Here is an 8,248-nt window from a genome sequence, read left to right as displayed (position 1 = left end):
TACTCCTCTGAGTTTTTTTTTTTTTGCTCCCACTTATAAGTAAGAACATGCAGTATTTATCTTTCTGTGTCATACTTATTTCATTTAACATAATGTTCTCCAGGTTCACTCATGTTGTCACACATGGTAGTATTTTCATTCTTTCTTATGGCTGAGTGGTACTCTACCAACTTCATTCTTTGTTTATAAAAATCCCATTGTCCCAGCACTGTCTGTTGAAGAGGCTATTCTATTCCCATTGAATAATCTTAGCAACTTCTTAAAAATCAACTGGTCATAGATAGATGGACGTATTTATGAATTCTGAATTCTGTTCCCTTAGTCACTGTCTGTTCTAATGCCAGAAGTACACAATTTTTATTACTGGAGTTTTCCAGCAAATTTTAAAGTTGAGAACTCCAAGTCCTCCAACTTTGTTCTTGTTTTCAAAATTATTCTGGCTATGTGGGCCCCTTTCAATTACATATACATTTGCGGATTTGCTTTTCCATTTCTTCAGAAAAGGAACATTAAGATTTTGATACTGTTTGCATTGAATCTGCTGATCATCTTGCGTAGTATTGCCATTTTAACAGTATCAGGTCTTCCAATTCATGAATATATGATAACTTTCAACTTGTTTACATCTTTTAACATTTATCTCAGCAATGCTGTATAATTTTTAGCCTGCAAGTCTTCCACATATTGGATTAACTTTAGGCCTCAGTAGTTCATTCCTAGCTTCATTCCATTGTGGTTGTAGGACATATTTTGAATTATTTTAGTCTTAAAATTATTCAGACGTGTTTTTGGTCTAATATCCACTTTGAATAATAGGTATATTTTACTCTTTTGGAAGGTGTTGTAAATATACTTTTTAAAAAAATTTCCATTTTGGATTGTTTATTGCTCATGTATGGAAACATGATTGATTCTTCCCTGTTGATCTTATATCATGTAACTTTGTTCAATTTGTGTATTAGTTCTAGTAGCATTTTATAGCTTCTTGGCATTGTTTTCTACAGAAGATCATGTAATCTCTGAGTAATTTTATTTCCTTCTTTTCAGAAATAATGCTTTATTATTTATTTTCCTTGCCTAAATACTTTGGCTACAAATTTCAGTATAATGTTGAATAGCAATAGTAGAAGTTGGCATACTTGTCTTGTTCCTGATCTCAGGGAAAACTTTCAGTTTATCACCATTGACTATTTATTACTTTAGATGTTCATTTTTCATAAATGTCTTATATCATGTTGGGAACATTCCCTTTTTTTCTTAATTTTCTGACTGTTATTATCATAAAATAGTATTAAATTTTGTCAAATCTTTTTTGTATAAATTGATATCGTCATATATATATTTCAATTGTTAATGTGTATATTATAGTGATTGAATTTCTTATATTAAAACATCCTTGTATTCTTCAGATAACTATCACTTGGCCATGATGTATAATGTTTTTAGCATGCTATTGGATTTAATTTGCTAATATTTTGTTAAAGATTTGTCTTTCTATATTTATAATGAATATTGGCCTATAATTTTATTTTCTTATATTATTTTCCTGTTTTTGGTATCACGGCAATGCTGGCTCATAAAATGAGTCAGAAACTATTTTGCTCTATGTTTTTGAAGAATTTGAGTATTGATACTAGTTTTTCTTTAAATGTTTAGTAGAATTTACCAGTGAAGCCATCTGGTTCTGTATTTTCAATTTTTGGGAGATGGTTGATTAGGAGTTCAATCTCGTTACTTTTTCTAAGTCTGTTCACATTTTCTGTCTCTTCTTGAGTCAGAGTTGATAATTTGTGTATTTCTAAGAATTAGTCCATTTTATTTAGGTTATATAATTTGTTGACATAAAAATTCATAGAATGTTTTTGTAATTATTTTTATTTCTGTAAGTCCAATGGTAATGTTTTCATTTTTATTGCTGATTTACTTGGTGTTGTTTGTTTTGATTTTTGCCGTTCTAGCTAAATATTTCTCAATTTTATTGATCTTTCAATAAACTATCATTTGTTTTTATTGATTATCGCTAGCTGTTTAGTTTCTAACTCATTTTTCTTTAATTGACTTTATTATTTATTTTCTTCTCCTAGCTTTGGGTTTAGTTTGCTCTTCTTTTTCTAGTTCCTTTTTCTTTTTTTAAATTGTATTTGGGCTCTGAGGTGCTTGTGCACATCCTGCAGGATTGTTGCATAGGTACATACATGCTATGGTGGTTTGCTGTCTCTATCCCCCCTCTCCCCACTTTGCCTACATCAGGCATTTCTCCTGGTGTTATCCCTCGCCATCCTCCCTGCCCCCCCTTGCAGTCCCTCCCCACCCCTCCCTTCTACTCCCCCACCTATAAGATGTATTATTAGTTTGTTGATTTGAGGTCTCTCTTATTTTTTAATATAAGCATATACTGCTATAAATTTCCTTTGGAGCCCTGTCTTTGGTGCATCCCATGTATTTTGACATGACTATTTCCCTTTCCATTATCTTTAAATATTTTTAATTATCTTTGTGTATTTCTCATTTCATTGGTTGTTTAAAAATGTGCTGTTTGTTACATATTTTTAAATTTTCCAGTTTTTTGCAGTTATTAATGTCTAGCTTCATTTCATTGTGGTTAGGGGATGTATTTTATGTCTTTATTCTTCTAAATGTATTCAAATAAGATTTTGGTTTAATATCCCTTTTTAATTAATACCAACTTAAACTTCAATATTACAAAAAAATATCTTATACATCTCTATTCAAACTTTTTATGTTGATGTCACACATTATATCAATATAAATTGTATTTAATACAGATTTATAGTTATTTTTATAAATTATTTTAAAAATGATTTAAGAAATGAAAAGTGAAATTACATTCCAAAAATATATAACATTGGTTTCAAATTTTGCTTATATAGCTATCTTTGCTGGAGGCATTTATTTATTTATTTTCATGTGGCTCTGTATTGCTTTCTAATATTCTTTCATCTCAACTTGAAAATTTTCCTTTAGCATTTATTATATGGCTGGGATATTGGTAATAAACTCTCAACACTTTTATGATCTGTGAATGTTTTGCTTTTACATTCAGTTTTGAGGAATAGACTTGCCAGTTGTAGAATTACTGGTTGAGATTTATTATTATTCTTTTAGCACTTTACACCCCCGCACTGCCTTCTGTTCTACATGGTTTCTGATGAGATATCAGCTGTTAAACAAATTGAAAGTAACTTGTAAATGATGAGTTGCTTCTCTTGATGTTTTCAAGTTTCTGTTTGTCTTTGTCTTTCAACAATTTTATTATTATGTCTCAGTGTAGCTCTTTTTGGCATTATCCTACATGGAGTTCTTTGAACTTCTTGGATGTATAGATTCATGTCTTCCATCAAATTTGAGAAGCTTGGGCCATTATTTATTTAAATATTATTTAGCCTCTTTCTTTCTCCTTCCTCTGAGAGCTATATATTTGCACATGCTAATCTGCTTGGTTGTGTCCTACAGGTCCCTTAGGCTCTGTTTACTTTTCTCCATTTTCTTTCCGTTTTGCTCCTTAGACTGAGTAATTTAAATAGTCCTATATTTAAGTTTGCTAAATCTGTCTTCTCTTTGCTTAACATTGTTGTAGAACTGCTGTAGTAAGTTTTTCATTTCAGTGATTGTAAAACTGTATTCAGTTTTTATTGGCTTTTTGAGCATATTTGATACAGGTAATTCAAGGTCTCTTTCTAATAAGTTAAATATCTGGGCTTTCTTAGATACAGTATCTGTGAATACACACACACACACACACACACACTCACACACATACATCTATATTTGTTTGTATCCTTTTGAATGAGCCATACTTTCCTGTTTCTTTGTACTGTTTGTGTTTTTTTTTTCATTTGAAAACATGAAACCAAATGTGATACATATGGAAATCAGATTCCTTCTCTTCACTACAGTATGCTGTTATTGATTTTTAATAGTTACAGATATCTGCTTAGTGATTTTCCAAACCGTTTTTGAAAGTTTTTCTTCATTGTCACATAGTCACTAATGCCTCTGTTCCTAATGACTTGTGTTCAACTAGTGTTTGATGGTAATTCATCTAGTGGTTAATGCCAAGAGATTTCAAAAAGCAACAACTAAAACCACCTTGCCCATTTGCAGTTTTTCTCTGTGCTAAGGCACTTCTTTAACACTCTGCCAGGCCATTTATAACTCTGAATAAGCCTCCATTACCTGTTTGCACTGTGCCTAGTGATCAGCCAGAGGTAAAGCTTTAGGGCATGCATTTGACTTTCTAAATTCTTCAGTATACATCTGTACTTTTGAATGTCCTTGACATGCACGTGACTTTCTATATTATCCAACACACATGTATACTTTTGAATGCGCTAATTTTCCCAAGACCCCCCTTCTGATATTTTCTCTTACTTTAAACCATCTATTATATATCTCAACGGTAAGTTTTCCCCAGATACCATCAGATTCTTCTTGCACCTTGCAGCTTTTTAAAGCAACACCTTTGATTTTTTATCTCGAAGGAGTTTTGATTTAAGTAAAACAGAGATAAGCACCTTGTATCAGTCCTTCAAGTAGGCGTAAGGCAGGTTAGCAAAGACAGAAACGATAATGTATAAATAAGGTCTGCTCTGCTCTCTCTGGAACAAGGGACCAGATTCCCACACTGACTGGGGGTATAGACTGCCATATTCAAGGCTGTCATGAAGCCAAAGAAAGGTAGGTAGAATCACCAGAAACATTTTCCACTGTTTTTTAAGTTGCCTTTTTCTTGATATACAGTTTTCTTAGTTGCTGAAGACCTGTGACTCTCTTCCAGAGTTCTGACAGAATTGGTTCTGATCATTTCTGGTTGTTTCTCAATGTTCCTTTGCACAGAGAGGTGATTGTAGTTGCCTATTCTGTCATTTTCCTAACATCATTTGCTTCGTGTATTTGAAACACTTTTATAAAGTATATTTACATTTATTATTCTTATGTATTTTGACTATTTGTCACTTCATTATTACTCTTTGTTTTGACATCTTGTCTATATGATTCAAGGTAACCACTCCAACCTCTTTATGCTTAGTATTTGCATGAAATATCTTCTCTATTCACTTCTGCAGAATATTTATTCTTGTTTCAGCAGGCAGTGCCATTAAAGGGTGATTACCTTAAACTTGTTGGCTTGTTTTTGGTTTGTTGATGCAGATCTGTGAAATTCTCAGAGTTTTCCCAAGCCCATATAACTTGGTGAGATGCAGTTTCAAATCTGTCTTCCCTGGGATCCTATTAAGGCTTGAGTTTAGACTTATTTAACGTGAGTGTGGGGTAGGTCTTACTCTGAACTTTTAACTTTGCTCCTTTCTATTAATATCATGACCTTTCTGTTTTCTTTTTTCTGACTGCTAGGGCTTCAAAGAAGTGGTCAATGAGACTTTCACTCTGGCATGGCCAGGATTCCAACATTTCTCAGCGCTGCTTTCCCCCATCAGTGTTCAGCATCAGTATCTCTGTTCCATTCTCAACCTTACAGTAGCAGCTGTCTAGTAAACCTTGACTGGATTCTTCCTGAACACAGACCATGGGGAACACTTATAGTAAATTCCAGACACCTTATCTTCTCGGTTACACCTCCCCAATGTTCCATCTCACAGGCTTCACCCTTTCCAATGGCCTCAAATTATGATTTCTGCTTCTAGGTTTCAATTGGACAGTCCTGTCCAAAAAGTGTTGCATCACTTTTTGCCCAAATGGGAAATTTTTTTCCCATGCAGACAGGTGTGTAATTGAAGAAAAACTTACCTCACAGACTTTCTTTCCCTTGAGTTTGGAGTCTTGTGCTGCCTATTTTCTATTGCCTGAAAAAACGGTTGGCTACTGTACATTATCCAGCTCTATAGTTGTTATGGCAGGGGGGCTAGTCTTGTAAGTCACCTCTCCATTAGCAAAAGTGGAAACTTCATCATAATTATTTTATTCTCTTTGTTTGTTACTTCCATGTAGCCTTTTAAGTGTTTTCTCTGTTGCATTTCCTTGCTTCAACATGTGTGTTGGAGTTTTTGATTGAATGCCAGGCATTTTGTGAAGTAGAATAGCAAAGACAGGTAAACATGGTCTGAATCCAAATAATGGCATACCATACCTTCTGTCGGAACAACATTGAGGGGAGTGCTCTGAGTGAGTCTAATCTGTTGATGGCCTGGGTCAGGTTATTCTTGCAGGTTTAATTGATTTTCTTTGCCTCTAATTTCAAATTTTTGAAGGCCATATTGGGATTTTAGATTTCATTTAGAAAGTCTCGAGATCAGAACTGTAGAAATATTCCAGAGTTCTCGTTATCCTTTAAAAATGAGCCGCCAGTTTTCTGAATGCTGGGAGGTCTCACTCTACTTTGCAGACTAGCATTAAGCTTTTTGGTTACTAAGGAATTTTCTATGTGAGTTCCCACCACGTCCCCTGCTTTCTGTGCTGCCAGAGATATCTCTCGTCTTTGCTGCTCCATTCTAACTTTCAGAAGACAGCTGCAGTACACTTGTGAAAAAGAGACTTCTGTCAGCTTTCCTGCTGGCCTTTGGCACATTTCCTGTTTTGCATTTCATATGGGAATGAGTGTTTGTGTTGGTGTAGGCTTCGGTGGCTAGTGCTCTTTAGGATTTGAATCAATTTTTCTAGTTCCACATACATTTCATAAATGTGTAGAAGGTTGGATTTTTCTTCAATTTTCTGGCCTATGGTGAGTTTGTTATCTGCTAGAGATGATAATAATCCTGTGTCTTTTTTCTCACAGCAAGTTCTCATAATTTTTTAAAATTTAGTTTGGTGAGGCTGTCTTACGAGTTTCTAAAGAGATAACTGCTTCTCATGTTAGAAAGAAACAATGATCTCTTACAAGCTTCTCTACTATGCCTTTGGTTTTGTGCATATGTATATTTATTTCAAACACCAAATCTTCCCAAGAAGTCCAGATTGAGATCCACCATGCTTTGAGTCTTTTGGTAAACACTGTCAGAGTTCACAAAGGCAGTGTTCAACAAATAAAACTCTAAGCATGAAATCTAGTTAGTATTTAAGAGTTTAGGCAATTAATTTTTTTTTCCAAATGCAGAATTTTTATTTTCAGGTCACTGTACCCTTCAGAAAGTGTTTCATATTGCTGACTTTATTGACATTAGGATGAGAGACTATGAATAGTTTAAGGGGACTGTTGATAACCATTAGAATTAACTATGTAAAAATAAATTTATCAGTGAGGCATTGTTTACCAATTGACTCATTGTTATTTCTTCCCCTAATAATGGATCTAATATATTTTACTACTACTACTAATTTTACTACTATTCCTAATACATTTTACTAATGTATGTTCTGATTTCGAAATAAGGATGTTTTTAGAATGCGATTTTAGAAAAACAGAACCAATATTTTAAAGAAAATTATTTAAATAATGCTTAACCATGTCAATGTTTGTGATTTTCTTTTTTTAACATATGCACAGTTTTACATATAAGGCAGCATCACATCAGGTAGGTCATTTACTCTTATTTTATAAATTTAGATATGTTTTAAAAACTTTTGTTTTCATAACAAGACAACCTTTATTCACCATGCATTTCCTCCTTTCACCATCCCTTCACTTCTGTCTCCACCACTACCCAGACGACCCAAGCTTCTGTTTCTTTCTGTAGCTTACAATGCTATAGAAGCTTTAATTACCTGACTCTTATTTGAGTCTCCTATTTTGTGGGACTCCCATGTATATGTAGAAAATTAAATATGATTTTTCCTCTGTTAATCTATCTTATGTTAATTTAATTTATAGGCCAGCTGAAGAACTTATTTATAATGGTAGACAGAAGCCATTTTCTATTCCACCACTTCTCCAAAGTTCTTTATGTTGGCCTTAGTTTAATAAGTTTTGAGGTACAGGCTGTTTTTGGTTACATGGGTAGGTTATTTAGTGGTGAATTCTGAGATGTTTATGTAACCATCATCTGAGTAGTGTACGCTGTACCCAATATGTAGTCTTTTATCCCTAACTCCTCTCCCAACTGAGTCCTCAAAGTCCATTATATCACACTTATATGCCTTTGTATCCTTACAGCTTACCTTTCTCTTATAAGTGAGAATGTATGATATTTAGTTTTCCATCCCTAAGTTACTTCACTTAGAATAATGGGCCATTTAAAATCCAATGTGAATATATCTTAGAAGTCTAGAAAGCTTATGGAACTGTTCTCTTTCTGGGCTATGAGCCCTTAGAGTTCTCCGCTCTGATTGCTTCGTC

This window comes from Cebus imitator, unplaced genomic scaffold (genome assembly GCF_001604975.1).
Source record: "Cebus imitator isolate Cc_AM_T3 unplaced genomic scaffold, Cebus_imitator-1.0 Scaffold1, whole genome shotgun sequence".
Taxonomy (NCBI): Eukaryota; Metazoa; Chordata; class Mammalia; order Primates; family Cebidae; genus Cebus; species Cebus imitator.
This window is presented reverse-complemented; position numbering follows the sequence as displayed.